We start from the raw sequence: 18,240 nt of genomic DNA, 5'->3' as shown, positions 1-18,240 counted from the left end.
TATATTCTACGCACGCATGTATAAGCTGCACACTCCCGAATTCATCACGGAACAGATCTCAAGATACGTAGCAATATGAATTCATTCACAAGCCGCATATGTCATGTAGAAGTGATGCCGCTCATTCCTGTGTCCGATTTCATAATCCAGCCAATTCCGAGTGCGCGGCACACGTATGTGAGAGCACGCTATGCATTGGTATTAATAAATAGTTTAGCAGAGTTGAGTTGTGCCTCTTTCAGTATATTTTATAATAAGTAGCTTTGAGATACATCTATATAGAATGTTGTATTTACCTAAGAACTCTCTTGCAAAGTTATCTCAAGGCTATTTACTATAAATTAAACTCAACACAACTACACTCAACACAACTAAACTCAAGTCAACTTTTATTTATTTATTTATTTATTTCAATGTATAATAATGTATAGTAATACACATGTTAAATAATATAAATAATGTAGCTACAAAGAGCTTACATTGCAGGGGAGCTGATTTTGCATCATCTACCAGGGTTTTGGTTTTATTTGAATCACACAATGTAGTACAGATGACAGATCCTTCATGTAGGTGACAAATAATCTGTGTGTCATTTATTGTCTTAAAAATGATGTTTACACTGGTGTCTGTGTTCTATTTACATGTTTCTTTGGGGGCACTATAGGTCCCAGCATGGCCTTGAAGCCATGGCGTATGCATGTGTTGTAGTACTAATGCCACTTAATGCCACCCTAGCCATCCTGGGACTGGTAGTGTACCAGGGAGAAGATACTTTTATGTATTATTATTATTACCCCACACTGGGTGGGTACCCCTACGGAGGGGGGGCTGGGATGGGTGTGGAGGGCCACATCTCCCTATGGAATGCAGCTGTCACAATCTAAAACTGAATTATAGGATCCCCAGGTTTGCCTAACTTGGCACTACTCTACCCAGAGGCGCGAGTCAAACGGGACAGCATGAGCAAAAGGAGCCACATCTGTGCACAGTCTGGACCTGACAAACAAAGAACAGGCACCAGACCCACAGCTCAGCCTTAAATACCTTGTTAATGAAAAAGGCACCAATAGAAAAGAAGCAGAGCTTTTAAATGAAGATGGCCGCCAAAGTCGGACGGACGCGGCACTCAGTGCTGAGGAAGACCCATGCATAGTGAAATCGGGGTCAGCCCACGGTAATTCGCCTACCACTTTTTTCTAGTTCCTGCCTAGGCTGCCAGCACTGCAGTTGATTCAGCTGTTTTGAGGGGCCCAGCTTTTTTTGTTTTTGACTTTGTCTGTAAAATTTAATGATTTATGGCAATATTGTGACTGGATCCCATATGATGATACTGGCATCGAGCCCATAATGTGTGTGGAAAGGAAACGGTTACCTCGTCTGTTAAAGTAATAGGGAATGATGTTTTTTTTTTTTTATGTCCTGCTAAGGGAAATATATATATATGTTACATTTTACTTTATGTTAAAAATGTCCCTTCATTATGGTACAAAATAACAGGAATATACATTATTTGTAGAACAAAACAAACAAAAAAAAACACATACTAACTTTTCAACAGGCACATAACATTGTAAAACAAAGGAACATTGTTAGTGTGGCACATAAATGTATAAATACAGTTTGTCTAAAATAAATTGAAAAAGAGCTTGCAGTGCATAAGACATAAAATCAAACCTCTTAAGATGAAAATCTCAGTTATGTACATACAATCCACTATAAACTCTCACAAGGTTAAGTGTACATCATTTAGGTCTTTTAAAATGGTGTCTAATGAGAGAAGTGTATGCAGGTGGATTTTGTGACATATAACTTTTTTGTACTTGAACTTTTTGGACTTTGTGAGTAATGCAGAACTTTCAGCATTTGTGTTAACAAGAATTCATTGTTGGAATTGCAACAGATTAGCCCTTAAAATTTCTGTATACAGCTTAGTATCATTAGATTCTGAATCGACCATCAGGAAATCGATTTCTAGCATTAATTCTGTAGCATTGTCATTGCAACCTCCTCATCATCCAGTATCAGTATCATCTCTATGCGGATGATACCCAAATCTATCTATCCTCTCCTGATCTCTCGACATCTGTGTTGTCCCGTGTAACTGACTGTCTTTCTGCCATATCATCATGGATGTCCTCTCGCCAACTCAAAGTTAATCTTTCTAAAGCAGAGTTAATAATATTCCCACCCACCAACAAGAGCATACCTGACATTTCTATCTCTGTTGATAACATGACCATAAATCCCACCCCACAAGCTCGCTGCCTAGGTGTAATCCTTGACTCACACCTATCCTTTGTTCCCCACATTGACTCTATATCTAAATCATGTTACATACATCTAAACAACATTTCCAGAATTCGCACATATCTCATGCGAGACACTGCAAAACCCTTAATTCATGCACTTATCATCTCCCGCATTGACTATTGCAATTCCCTCCTTACTGGTCTTCCCCAAAACAGACTCTAACCCCTACAATCTATTTTGCACGCTGCGGCAAGATTAATTTTCCTTGCAAATCGTTATTCCTCTGTTGAATCACTCTGTATGTCTCTACTTTTACTAACCTACAAGGCCATCAACAAAGCTGCACCAACATACATCTCCTCTCTTGTCTCAAAATATTTCCCAACTCGGCAACTCCGTTTTGCACATGATCTGCGTCTCTCCTCCACCCTCATTACATCCTCCCATTCCCGGTTACAGGACTTTTTTTGGGCTGCACCCATTCTATGGAATTCTCTCCCTCACACAATAAGACTCTCCTCTGGTCTACAAACTTTTAAGCGTTCTCTGAAAACCTACCTCTTCAGACAAGCGTATAATATTCCTCAACCATCCTCTTAACCTCACTACTTTACCCTATTACCACAATTTCACACAAGACAACTACCCCCTGACCAACATTGTTGTGTGACAGGATCATTTAACCTATTAATCACTTTTACCCTTGCAGCCTGGGCCGAAATGCAAAATGTAGACTTAGCCTTAGCCTCATGTGTCAAACTTCCATTGTCCAATAGATTGTAAGCTTGCGAGCAGGGCCTGCTCACCTCTTTGTCTGTTTTACCCAGTTTTGTTTATTAGTTTACTATGTTTGTCCCCAATTGTAAAGCGCTATGGAATATGTTGGCGCTATATAAATAAATGATGATGATGATAACGATGAGCGTCCACAGATGCTAATTGGTGAGCTATTGACAGCTTTTTGTCTCTATATTCGTTCATTCTCTCACAGACACTTAATCTTGTCCCATACAATATACACCTCAAGTTAACTTCTCATTAGACCTTTGTCCTCATATGTTACTTGCAGAGCGGTCCACACGTCTCGTGCTGACACCTTTCCATTGATGATAGAATATATATGCTGCTGTACAGCTAAGCCTATGGTGCCCATGGCTCTATCCACCTCATCAGTGTTTGGACTCAATCCTGGATCTATTGTCACCTTACACAACTTTTCACATTTAAGCTGCATTTCCATGATGCATAATGTTCTGAGCTTGTCAGTTTCGCGAAGCTCACACTGGCCCCTGTGCTGTGCATTTTTTTACTGTGTGCCAAATAAAGGACTTTTTCTGAAAAAAACATATTCCTTTTACTTTTGCCTATGTCTGCTACTGTTCTTTACGTTTAAGTGTTCTCTCCAACGCAGAGTACTGGGCCCATAACCTATTGGCAGAACTACCCATATTCAGAATCCTTGAGCTGATATCTGTGATAGGTGTTTGCAGAATTAGTGGCGCATGTTAAGCCACAAAACACTTTAACTTAACCAAGTTTGTTGGTTTATTTTGAACAGGTTGTAACAGATCAGCAATACAGGTACTTACATATGTTAATGACTGTACAGCAGGAAACCTCATACACACATTATATATATATATATATATATATATATATATATATATATATATAGATTGACTTATGCAGGTTGTCAGCTTATTATATACTACATGTCCGTGTGGTATTATTGGGGGCAGACTCTCCTTATATATGGCAAAGTGCCTTTGGTCACTTTTAATATGCCCCATGAGCACTTTTATACATATGTTAGGGCATAGCTCTATCAGACACGTCCTATCTCTTCAACGGTCTCAGAAGAACGGCGGTAAACCCAAACTTATGGTCCAGAGTGCAGTGCGCAACTTCCTGTCCCCACTAGACCACCAGGGAATCGCAAAGGAGATGAAGCGTAATGCTCCCTATTAACACCATGTCGGTTAAGTGAATCACACATGTTTTTTAAAGTGATACAAACCATTCTTAATAATTGGGAAAAAGGTAGACTTTTCTTAAGAGGTCTTCGATGAAAACATCCAGGTTGCAACAGAATATTCTTGCCCGTAGACTCAGGGCCGCCAAGAGGAATTTGCGGCCCCAGTATAGCAAGTTTTTGGCCCCCCTCCATAGATGAGAAGGGAAGATCTGTGTGCCGCCGCATAGCGGTGACACCGATAGGGGCGTGGCCACAGTCTTGGCGGCATGGTCAGCATTGGGCGTGTCTGTGTCACTTTAAACATGACATATTGGGGGAGACTCAATTAGAAAAAAATATGCACGGTTTCTTGGAAAAGCCACGGAGACACCTCGTACGTACTTTTTTAGGGAACTATCCTCTGAGTTTTGCTTGCGCACCATAAAGGTGCGAGCAAAAATGAGCGGATATTTTTACCGTACTACCAGTAAAAATGCGCAGCCGCGATGCTCTTGAATCTCCCCCATTATGACAGTGTTGCTCTCACCTACCTGTTATTGCAACGTGTATGGATCTGGCAATGTTGGGACCTGTTTGGAAAATATATAGGTACATGAAATATGGAAAATAATTAGTGAACAAAGTACACAGTACATAATTATTTAATAAGCAAAATATGTATGATAAAAATAATCACAGATAACTGTATGTTTGGAAATGGTCAGATAATGAACACAGGTATAACTCTATAAGAGATATGGCTGCCTCTAGGGGCTCTGCAACTCCATACAAAGATAAATACACAATAAAAATTAAGAGGCACTCAAAAACCCTTAAAAATAAACTCAATAATGATGAGAGAAAATTACATAAAATGTTAAAGTGCATACTAATTTATTTATAAAGTAAGACATTGCACTGTGCATATTGTCAGCAATTGCAGGAATCTCCACCATCAATAAAAAAATAATAATATTATTTAATATTTAAATTAATATATATATTTATTTTTTTGAGTGCCTCTTAATTTTTAGCCCCTCCAGACATAGCATAAATTAAGCCCCCCAGACACAGCATAATTACCCCTCCCAGACATAGTATGAGTCCCCCCCCAGACACAGCATAATTCCCTCCATGCACAACATAATTCTCCCCCCCAGACACAGCATAATTCCCCCCAGACATAGTATGAGTCCTCCCAGACACAGCATAAGTCCCCTCCCAGACACACCTTAAGCCCCCCATACACAGCATAATCCTCCCCCCCAGACACAGCATGAGTCCTCCCAGACACAACATAAGCCCCCTCCCAGACACACCTTAAGCCCCCCAGACACAGCATAATCCTCCCCCCCAGACACAGCATAATTTCCTCCACCAGACATAGTACGAGTCCCCCACCCAGACACATCATAAATCCCCCTAGACCCAGCATAATTCCCTCCCCAGACACAGCATAATTCCCCCCCAGACATAATATGAGTCCCCCCCAGACACAGCATAAGTCCCCACTAAACACAGCATAATTCCCCCCAGACACAGCGACACAGCATAATTCCCCCCCAGACATAGTATGAGTTCCCCCCAGGCACAGCATAAGTTAAGCCCCCCCAGACACTAGTGGTTAGCACTTGTGCCTCACAGCACTGGGGTCCTGACCATGTCCTTATCTGTGTGGTGGTGTCACACACTGTCCGGGGACTGGGAGCTACTGACATCTGTCAACTCGCTTTCTCCCACATAGACCACCACCCGCTGGGGATTTTTTATTTTTGTGCTCTCAGCTGAATGGTGGGAAGGTGAAAGTTAACCTAGGGATCATTATTCTCCATGAAGTGACACCAGAGAAATACCCACAGGCATCTTTCCAAAGAAGATGACAGAACAGTAACGGGGGAAATTTAAATATGTTCTACTTTATCCGTTTCCTGCTGCCCTACTAAGATGGCCATGTGCAGTGCACCCAAGTCTCTTCATGGAGATCAATGATCTCTTTGTGAGCATCGGTCTCTTCTCAGTACTACTGTCAAAACCGGAACAGATAACAAATCATTAACTCCTGTGTGCACAGACAACATCTTGTCACAGGTCCTATGGATACTTAGTGGATCCCTTGTAATTGCCAAATGATATGGCTCATTCAGGGGCGCGGAGTCTAATGGGTAGGTGGTGTTCATCAGTGATCCCCGCAAGAGGGTATGGATTTTGCTGTCCCTATCCCGCAGGTTGCGGTTCCCTGGATGAGTTTGGGCAAAGTTATAGGCGGAGCCTGACACAGAGGAGGGGTGACGGTAAGTCAAAGAAGTACTGGAAGTAGTGGCAGGGAAGCCGGTCTCCTAGTAATGCAGAGCAGCAGTTGAGTAGGGAAGATAGTAGAGATGAACTAGCTGACCCGTAGACGGTAAATCAAAGCAACAGCAGATGAATAACTGGTGCAGTTCAAATAGAGGCAGTAGTAGCATAGAACTTAGCTGATCCGTAGATGATGACTCAGGACAACAGCAGGTGAATTACTGGTACAGTGGCAGTTCAATAGAAGCAGTAGTGGAGCAGAACTTAGCTGATCCGTAGATGGTAACTCAAAGCACCAGCAGGTGAATTACTGGTACAGCGGCAGTTCAAATATAGGCAGTAGTAGCATAGAACTTAGCTGATCCATAGATGGTGACTCACAGCAACAGCAGGTGAATTACTGGTACAGCAGCAGTTCAGAAGAAGTAGTAGCGGAGAGGAACTTAGCTGAGCTGAAGATGGTATTCCGAGCAGCAGCAGGTGAGTCACTGTAACAGAGGCAGTTCCAATAGGAGTAGTAGCGGAGTAGAACTTAGCTTATAGGTAGATGGTAACTCAGGACACGGCTGGTGAATACAGGTGCAGCGACAAATAGAGGCAGCAGCAGAGAGGAGCTCAGCTGATCCGAGGACGATTATACAGAACAACAGCAGATGAGTCGGAACAAAAGAAGTCAGATCCTTACTGAGAGTGAGTAACTCGAAGAACAGGCATTGGACAGAAGGAAATGGGAGGTTTAAGTAGTGCTCCAAAAAACCAGGGCCAATGGGAACAGGTAGGAGGTCATAAGAGAGGGTAGTTGGCTTGCACATGCACAGAGCAAGAGACCAGATAATGGATGTTAATCCAAGGGTGCAATCAGAATACCGTGATCACCTCCTATCGGAAGAAGGTAACAACACCGGTGACCGTCCGCAGGGCCGGCGTGTGACACACTTAAATTCTTAAAGGCCTAAAAAATAAATTTTTTAAACAAGCAATGTATGTTATTGAGGACAGAAGAACTCTCCCATTTCTGAGAGATGTAGGGGCTGATTCATTAGGGAAAGTAGTACTTTCTTCTTGTTATCTGGAGGCATTTGAAAAATGGCTATTTTTTCAAATGATTTAAAAAAAATAATTTAACAGACATTTAAAACTTTACTGTTATCTTGAACCATTTGGGAAAAAAAAATGCAACTGACATCTAAAAATTTATTCACTCTGTCTTCTACCGAAAGAGAGGCTGTGGCATTTTTGCAAATGAATGGAATACTGCCAGCTAGGATGCTGTGTCAAAGAAATCATGAAATGAAGCTCTAGTTTGGTTGGTGTATTTCCTGGAATTGTATAAAATCTATTTATCAAAAGAAGGTCAACATCCACCAGGGAAATTAGTTCACAGACAGTCGTCTACCATTCATGACAGCTGTTCGCTTCTTCTATTGCTGGGCCAAGGAATTAACATTGATGAAGTTGTACAAAGAAGAATTGGACATGAACAAAAATACAACCGTCGACTGGAACAATTGAGAAATCTGCGCCGAATACCTCAATCAACAGCCAAAACAGAAGATCGGAGGCGAAGGATTAATCGTCGAAATCGATGAGAGCTTGTTCACAAAGAGTAAGAACAATGCCGGCCAACTGCTTCCTCAGTAGTGGATCTTCGGAGGACTCTGTCGGGAGATGCACAAGTGCTTTTTGGTAAAAGTGGTAGATCGATGTGCGGAAACGTTAATGACGGCGATTTTGCACAATATCGAAAGAGGCTCTATAATTTACTTGGATAGTTGGCGTGTCTACAAGACGGAAGAACTGGTAAAGGCCGGAATTCAACATTTCAAAATTCATACTCAGAGCGTCGGACGAATGTGGGGATTTGCAAAATGCCATAATAAACGACATAGAGGAACAACGCGGCAGCATTTGAAGTCGTATTTAGCTGAATTCATTTGGAGACTGGAAGCTGGAGAAGACAATGTATTCGAATGACTTTTGGATGCAAATAAAATTTTCTGGTCTCCGGGAAAATAAATTAAAAAATGGCTCCAGGAATGTACCATGAAAGTAAAGCAGGGAAATTGAGTAACTTTCCACCTGGGCAAAACCATGTTGCATTGGAGGGGGAGGTAAATTTAACATGTGATGGCAGATTTATAGTTGGGGTAGGGCATGTCCTAGATCAACTTTAAATTTCAGTGTAAAAATAAAGCTTTCAAGTAGTTGTATGCTACATGAAAAAACAGACAGTATTTATCTTAATAAACTAATTTGCACCCCTTGCATTGTAACATGGTTTTGTCCAGGAGAAAACATACTCGTTTTGCATTACTTTCCTTAATAAATCAGGCCCACTTTATGTGGATTTGGGGGGTAATGCTTGAGCCATGCTCAGTGTAAACAACATTAAGATTAATATAGCTCTTTATATAATCTATATCTTTTCCATCCATTTTTGTTCGGCTAGAGAAATATACACTGTTAAAATAAAACTACATCCTAAACATTACTTAGGCTTAATTACAGTGTCTTTAAGTTGTTTAATAATTTCAGCAATTACAATCATTTTATATGCACAATCACCTGGTATTCATTCACATCATAATTGCAGTAAGGCTACGAAATTCATATTTTGTATTCAATCAGTAATTATATTTAATCCTCATGGGGGCAGCCTACACAATTTCTACATAATTGTAGCTTCAGGAATGTGTTTAAGGACTTATATAAGTATAGTACATGTAAATACAACTTTAGGTCTGGTATCTAATTAAGAATTGGGGGGGGGGGGGGGTAAGGAGAAGTGAGTAGAAGTGGAACAAGCCCTTGAAAACCTATTTATTATTATTTAGCCATATTTTGGCCACCTCCATACACCTCCCACCCCCCACCACCATCAATATAATTCAAACAGAAGGTAAAAAAAAATCCATGAAAAATATTCCCATAGAATGACACTCACTCCATGCACTAGCGGCAACCTCATTTTTTATTTATTTCACTTTATATAGTGCCGGTCCTGGCTTCCTAGGTCATGGGGAGGGGGTGGGGCGTTCATGTCCATCTATCCCTGAGAGACCAGCACCCATGGAAAATGATAGATTTCAGCAAAAGACAATTGCTGGTTGCTGCTGCTTTGTAAATGGGACAGGGTCATTCCCAAAGGGTGTTATTAATTCAGCATTTTTTTTATTTTTCTCCAGCCGCAAATCTCTGGAAATAACCCATATTTCAGAATTGGTGGAATTGATTTCCCAATCTTTCAAGTTGATCTGGAATATGATATAATCTTACACAGATGCTAGAGGACCATCACCAGGTAAGTCTAGCTTGCTTTTCCTCGTTGAGCTCCCAATGGACTCATAACTGAGAGTACAGTGACAGCAGGGTACAGTGAGTAAAGCTAACAGCACAGACTAGGGACAAACACATATTTTCTAGAAGGGAATTTCCAAATACTTGGTTTTGGAAAAACTCAAAACAAAAACCATTTTCCGCAATAAAAGTAAAGTTAGATAAGTTCAATTTATGTAAATATTATGGTGTATGCTAAATAAAAGAGGAGTAAATTATACATTAAACTCTACATTAATATATTAAAATAAATCAATCTTGACAATCTTACCAAATCTGTACAATGCAATAACTTGAAAAGTAATATAACTCTATTAAAAATAAATACTAATCTCCCCTCACATGCAGTTAAATGTAAAAAAAAGACAATTAGTTGTACAGTGTAATGATTGTCTCAGGAATAGAGCCCTGGGGTGATGGATACATGTGTAAGCCTGGTTTAGAGCTGTCCACACAGAGGCACGGAGTCTAACGGGTCCCTTGATCTGGCCCAATAACCGCCACAAGGCAGGATGGACTTTTGCGGCCAGCAACACGCAGGTCACGGCCCTCTGATCAGCCACTAGGTGTAACACAGTGAAGAGAAAGGGAAATCTGAAAGCAAGTCAGCTAGCCGAGGATTAGTACACTGGTGGTAGCGAGGTACAATATCAGTATGCGGAAGGGAAGTCCAATAACAGGTCAGGATCTGGTATACATGCAATAGTGCAGTACAAAAAAGCAGGATCCGAGAGAGAGAGTGGTCATCACAAACAAGGACTGGTATATGAGGGGTTAAAAGGCAGAAGCACTATCCAAGAAGGATTCACAAGGGAAGCCAAGGTTAGCAGCAATACAGCATAACAGGGAGTCAATCTGGGTATGAATACTTGTTGCTCTGACACAGCTGCAGTGTCAGAGTGAGCTTTATATACTCTGCTGGTTTGAATACGCCGTCTCCCAGCCACGATCATGTGACTACCCAAACCAGGAAGTGCTGACTTCTACACAGAGGCAGAGGAAATTAGCAGCACACGAATGTGGAGCAGGTACGTTTTGTGACATACAGTTACTCAACCAGTGCCCACATGACTCTCAGCAGCCAGGAAAATGCAGAGGAGCACAGGTATCATACTATTACTACATATCTTTTTTCCTAAAGTCATAAAAATAAAAGAGTCAAAATATAAATTAGAGCCATACACTAGAGCCAAAGTAGGAACCATAATAGTGGCCATTTTGTTGAAGCCAAAATTCATTAAAACATAGGCAAATCCCCACAAAAATGTGCGCTACATTTTTTTTAATGTAGACAGGAGGAGGAGGTTCCTAGAAGCTGTTTCCTTCTTCTGAATCAGAGAACTGATGATGATTCGAGTGTAGGGGGTTTCTGTGCAGCTGGAAACCTCCCCTAAAGTTGGTCCTGCAGATTCAATAGTTGTCTAGTGCCAAAAGAAACTTTTCCTTCTCACCAGCAATTAAAATAGACACAAATATAATAATTAAATTCAGAACAATTTTAGACTAATTTAATAATTGGTTACCATATACACAGCAGACTTTCAATATGGAAGATCATACCAATGTGTTATAAAGCAAAAAATGTGTATGTGCTTTTTCATCATCATCATCATCATTTATTTATATAGTGCCAGCAAATTCCGACTGACTTTGGGAAGACCAGTAAGGAGATAATTGCAATACTCAATGTGGGAGATATGAGTGCATGAATTAAGGTTTTTGCAGCGTCCTGTGTCAGATATGTGCATATTCTGGAAATGTTCTTTAGGTATATGTAACATGATTTAGATATGGAGTTGATGTGGGGAATAAATGATAGTTGTGAGTCAAGGATTACACCTAGGCAACGAGCTCGCAGGGTGGGATTTATGGTCATGTTATCAACAAAAATAGAAATGTCAGGAAGGAAGCTTCTGTTTTTGGGTGGGAATATTATTAATTCGGTTTTTGAAAGATTGAGTTTGAGTTGGCGAGAAGACATCCAAGATGAAATGGCAGAAAGACAGTCAGTAACGCGAGACAACACAGATGGTGAAAGATCAGGAGAGGATAGATAGATTTGTGTATCATCCGCATAGAGATGATACTGAAATCCAAAGAAGCTTATTAGTTTTCCAAGAGAAGTGGTGTAGATAGAGAACAGCAGATGACCTAGGACTGAGCCTTGTGGTACTCCAACTGATAAAGGAAGCGGAGCAGAGGTGGATCCAGAGAAATTAACACTGAAAGAGCTCTTTATTGTGATCACAAAAATACTCTTTGTAGGAGATTCAGAGAGCCCTGGTAGCAGTATTCTAGTTTTTGCTGCATATTTTCAGAATGGTGGACATTACATTACTGTGTGTAATGACTGTGACAAAGAATTAAATGTCCTTTCATGCATTACAGGATCTGTCTCTCCACTGTGACATCATCACCAAGCTGCCTGCAGCATGCTTGAAGCATGCTTGAGCAGAGATAACAGCTACACAGGAGAAACACAAAGAGCTAGATTTACTAAAGGGCGGTTTGGCTGTTTTTCAGGCTGTTTTAAAACTGCCAGATTTACTAAAGACCAAGGGCTAGATTTACTATCAGGCGTGATGCATGGCGGCTTGAAGCCGCCATGCATCGCGGCGGTTTTCCAGCGGGTTTGCATTGCAAACAGCCGGATTTACTAATGGGCGCATATCAGCTTCAATTTGAAGCCGCCGGCGATGTCACGGCGGGATGTAATGCTCAAAGCCGCCGGCGGCTTTGAATAGAACATGGCGCTTTTGCTTTAAATGACGGCGCTTTTATGTAAAGGCGTTTTTTTTGAAAATTACACCTGTCTCCTGGCCTGTTACTATTGGCTATTTTCAACCTCAGGAGATTTGACATCACAAGCCCTATATAAACCACTGGCCTGACACTTTTTTCTCTGATAGGGTTTAGAGGAGTTTTGTGAGAGGAGTTTGGAGGATAGTGGTTTGCTGAGAGTTGGTGAGAGTTGGAGTTTGGTGGATTGGTGGAGCGATATCTGTTTGAAGTGTGAGTAGTCCTGTGGTTTTTTCCTGTTTTGTACATTTATTTTCTCATTTATTTTCTGTCTTGTATTTTTTGTATTTGACTTGTCCTTTGTCTGTGTTACTTGTGTGTGACTGTGTGGAGAGTGTGTCTGTAGGTAGTGTAGTTTGTTCTTTGTGTTTGTAAGTCCTTCAGTGTTTTGTGTTTTTCTGTCTTCTGGGTAAAAATGTCCAGAGATAGGAGGGGAGAACAGGCTGAGGAGAGGGAGATGGAGGTTGAGGGGTCAGAGGAGGGAGAGGGAGAGGTTGAGGAGACAGGACAGGGCAGGAAGACCAAGACATCTTTCCCTGCTACGAGGTCATCCTAGGGAACCTGGCAGCCCGGACTCCTCTAAGGCGGCGTCACCAACTGTGGGGGAGAGTCTGTGATGCCGTGAACGCGATGGGCCCACTGAAGCGGACAGTGGCACACTGCCGCAAGCGCTTCTCTGATATTAAGAGGAGGCTTAAAGAGAAGATGGCCCAGGAAAGGAGGTCGACAAGGCGCACGGGTGGTGGCCCCCCACTTCGTATGGAGTACACCACATACGAGGAGGAGCTGCGCCAGATAATGCCGGCTGAAATTGTAGAGGGCATAAATGTCCAGGACACCGACTCGCCCTCTTTTGGCCAAGTAGTTGGTGAGTTATTTGTTTTTTTTAACCTAACAGTATTTTAACTGCTTTTCTCTTTTTAAAACTGCTTTTCTCTTTTTAAAACTGCTTTTCTCTTTGCAAACGTTTTTTCTTATTATTTTTTTTTTTTTTTTATTTTCAAAGTGTATTTTTGCCTCTAATAGTTTGTAAAGGTTTTTTTTTCTCATAGAAAAAAAAATACAAAAATTGCAAACACATTTGTGCAATAAACAGTATATTTGGAAATTGTTTTTTTCTGGAAATACATTGTATGCTTTTTCTAATACATCCAGAATCGCCAGGACCGCAGTTCAGTCCCAGTGCCAGACCTACACCTCCACCTTCAGCGAGAGATTCGGGCACAGATGAGCAAGCAGGTGCGTGATTTCTGTTTAGGAGAGAAATAATGGAGTTACTTGATTTTCTGTGCAAATGTTGCTGTCAATGTTTTTTTTTTTTTTCTTTTTATTGTTTGCAATGAGAAGTTAGGGCTACATTTTACTAAACTGATATGTTGCCTATAGAAACCCATCAGAATATACCTTTACTTTATTTATTGCATTCAACAAAATGACAGCTAAAATCTGATTGGTTGCTATAGGCAACATCTCCACTTTTGATAGCATGCAGTTTAGTCAAAATAACCCAGCATGTACTACACAGTCCAAATGATAATGGGTATTAAAAGGATAATAAGTGCATCCGTAAGCAGGTAGCATAGGACTAGAAATCAGGAATGCAAACATTGTGAAAGAATCTGTAGTTGCTAAAGATTATTCTTTCCTATCCAGTGTTCAGAATGCAATATACAAACATATTATATACTATATACTTACCGTCATTTTTCATACACAGGGTCCTCTTCATACCAGCCACCTCAGGCGGAGTCCCTGGAAATGTCCCCTGAGCCAGAGGATCTAACAACCATCACCCTGGTAACAGTGGATGCCCCTGTGTCTGGCCTCCAGGAAGTTTCACCTGGCCCTGCTGAACCATCACACCACCAACCTGCACCTGCACCTATGGACCCAGCCAGAGAAATGGCGCTGTCTATTGGCGCATTCCAGCAGCAACAGACATTATTCATGGACAAGCAAACTCGCCACATGTCCCAAATTGCGGCCCAGTTGAGGCGGATACACCGCTCCAATAGTCAACTCCCTGCTGGAATCAACCGTCTGGCAACAGCTTTAGAACAGACCAATGTGCAGCTGGCCCAAATGACTGGGGCTGTGGAGGCCTTACATTCCACAGTATGTGAGGGGAATGCCAATGTGACCCGGCTGGCAGGGCAACTACATTCAGAAATTGTAGCCCGTTTACCGGCACCTATGTCTTCAGCCACCACCAGTACCGCTAGTACGCCTAGCACATCTGTACAGAGTACTCCTCCAAGGAGAGGTGCTCGCACCAGGGGTGGGCGAGGGAGGGGAGAGAGTGGCACCAAGCATTGTGATATGCCTGCAAAAAGACGTCGCTAGTGCAATAATTATTATTGCTTCATGTTTTCACAAGTTTGCGTAAGCATTATACGTTATTATTTATTGTGTTCTGCAATAAATGCAGTTAAATTTCTATGGTGTCAGTGTTTCTTTTCTGCTAATTAAACAAGAGTATACTGATGTTTTAAAAACTATGCACTAATTTCACTTAAACATTGACCTCTGACTGTCACAATCCAGGGATGTTCATATTTACCACATGAGGAGTACACACTATCCTGTTTTTAAAGGTTCCAATTTACAAAACATTTAAAATAAAATATAAAAATTGCACTCACATAAAACACATTTTTGAGCAAAAAATGTTTTTCATACTATGTACTTACACGTAAAGTAGTTTGCAATTAGACGGTCTTTAATCTCCCTTCCGCCCTCTGTGCTCTGCACATCACCAGATGTGACACGGACCCCTTCTTCTTCACTGTCTACTGCAATAATCGGTGGGGTAAGTTGATGTATTGCTAGATTATGTATCAAACAGCCAGCCAGGATAATATCAGACCCCTTTTCAGGTGCATACATAGCCACCCAACCAGATTATTCTAGTAACCTGAACCTAGTTTACCAAAGTACAAAGGTACGCTATAACACCCCTCTATTAAATCAGTAAATAAATTGCATGGTGGGAAGACACAAGAGAAAAAGAAACCAAAACAACACTGCAATTACAAGACACTGGCCTTTTAACATATACAATCCCAAAGGAAAAAACTTTGAACATGAAATGGCCCTTTTCCTTCTGTTCTGATTGCCCAAATATCTGAAACAGCACACTGTTTGAACAATCTCGCCGCTCACAAGCAGCGCTTTCATTTTGGTCTATTGAATGGCGGTTTTCCGGCGGCTTTATAAACCCCCTAATAGTAAATCCGGCTGTTTGTATGTTGAACATTGTTGAAACCGTCACGGCGCTTTATACAGAGGCGGGTTTGGAAACATCATTTCTGGCCGTTTGGACGGCGGATTTAGCCTTAGTAAATCCGGCGATGGCTAAACCGCCGCCAAACCCGCCGAAAGTCGGCGGGTTTACAAACACGCCTGTTAGTAAATCTAGCCCCAAATCACCATTATGACAAGAGAGGTCATAAGTAGAGATTTTCATGACCCCCGTGTTCTGGCTTTGGCTTTGGTTTTTGATCTGGATTAGCTTTGTGTTTTGGTTTTGGCAAAACCGCCCTTGCGTGTTTTGGTTTTGGTTTTGGATCCCTATTTTTTTCTAAAATCTCTATTTTTGTTTGCTAAAATCACATAATTTTGCTCTTTTTTCCCCTACATTATTATTAACCTCACTAACAATAATTTCAAGTAATTTGCAGTCAATTTTGACCACCTCACAGGTCACAATATTATTTTCATACATTTTCAAACAAAGACTGCAGCGACCTGGCTGGATGCTAAGCGACAGACCAATGACACAAACACACGGTAGTTCATAGCACATCTAGGAAACATTTCCAAACAACAGTGGCAGAAAATAAATGTGATGCAAGATAGAATTGTCCTTGGGCTCTCCCACCCACCCTTATGTAAGATATGGAAAAGGACATGTACAGTTTAACAAAGCAATTACTCCAGCGACAAGCAGTGCCAATTTTGTGGCTGAAGTGCTTGGTTTATTTGGGCCCCCACCAAACAAGCTAGCAATGGGCTTAAGGCACCTAAGCAAACAGTGCTGTTAATGCACCAGTGGAAGCAGTTTTTGCCAGTGATAAGAAGAAGGCCATTGTGATGCCTGGGCATAAGACCAAAAAATCCACCTCTTTTGTATGGAATTATTTTTACACTAATCCTGACAACAGTTGTCTAGCCATTTGTAGCATTGTAAAGCCACATTCAGTAGTGGTAGGGACATTAAGGAACCTCATCCATGTTACGCCAGTTGAAGTGAGTTCATGGCAAGCAGATATTATGCTAAAAATAACAAGGAGTCCAGCATCAGATACCTCCCTTCTCTCATCTAGACCCCTTCACCTGCAATCTACACCCCCAACACCCTTATCATCAATATCCTCACAAGTGATGGGAGTTAGTCCTGCATCAAAGTTTCTATGTCGAGATGACTCCTTCCCTATCCAGGACTCCTCAGAAGAATCCTTGAGCGTTAGGCCCACTGCTGCTGCTCCTGCTGCTGGGAGTGGATCTTTAACCCAGAAGCAGACCAAGAAGAAGACTACTAGTAGTTTACAACAATTGACTGTTAAACAATCCTTTGCCAGAGGAAGCAAGTATAAAAGCTGTCACCCAATTGCAAAGCGGATCACAGACGCCATGGCGACTATGCTAGTATTAGATCTGCGTCCAATATCCACAATTAATAATAGATTTGTAATGCACCACAGTGTTCCACAGCACCGTACATAATGGAAGATAAGAAGATACATAAAACAGGACATACATAAAACAAGAACAAACAAGCAGACAAAATGAATGGAGACAGGAAAAAAAAAGGGTATGGAGGACTCTGCTCATTAGAGAGCTTACATTCTAAAGGGAAGAGGGCACAGCTGAAACAAGAGGATCAAGTGTGGCTCCAAGTGGAGATTTGGATAGTTGTGAGGGTGCATTAGTGTGAATAGTGTTAGGTCACCACTAAAAAAAGAGATGGGTTTTCAAGGAGCATCTAAAGATTTGAAGGCTGTGAGAAAGTTTGATTGAGCGTGGTAGGGGATTCCATAAGTGGGAAGCAGCACGGGAGAAGTCTTGAAGGCAGGAGTGAGAGGTGGTTATCAGAGACGTGAAAAGGCGCAGGTCAGAGGTAATGCCGCTGACAACCTGTTTGAAAATCTACGGGATGTCATTGCAACATGGCTTATCCTGCTTGGACTCTCCTGAGGATATGTGATTTCTGATAACGCCACCAATATTGTTAGAGTATTACAGCGGGGGGAATTCCATCATATTCTCTGTTTTGCTCACACAATCCATTGGTGGTCCAGAACTTTTTAAAAAATGACTTCTGTGTCCCTCTGTGAAATTGTGCTGCATTGCAGTGGAATGCGGTAATTATAGAATGCAAAACTCACGAGATCCGACGACGTAACAATGACATTTTGCTTCGTTTTCAATAACGAGGGCGCACGAAAGTACCGAGTCGTCTCGGCTTGGTACTCGAATTTGCTAAGTTCGGGTGTGTTCGGTTCTCGGGGAACCGAGCTTGAGCACCTCCAGTCATAAGCCAAACGTTTTTGAAATCATGCATTAGTGTATGTCATAAAACATATCCACACAGAGTTAAGTCTCCAGAA

Source organism: Mixophyes fleayi, chromosome 1 (genome assembly GCF_038048845.1).
Source record: "Mixophyes fleayi isolate aMixFle1 chromosome 1, aMixFle1.hap1, whole genome shotgun sequence".
Taxonomy (NCBI): domain Eukaryota; kingdom Metazoa; phylum Chordata; class Amphibia; order Anura; family Limnodynastidae; genus Mixophyes; species Mixophyes fleayi.
This window is presented reverse-complemented; position numbering follows the sequence as displayed.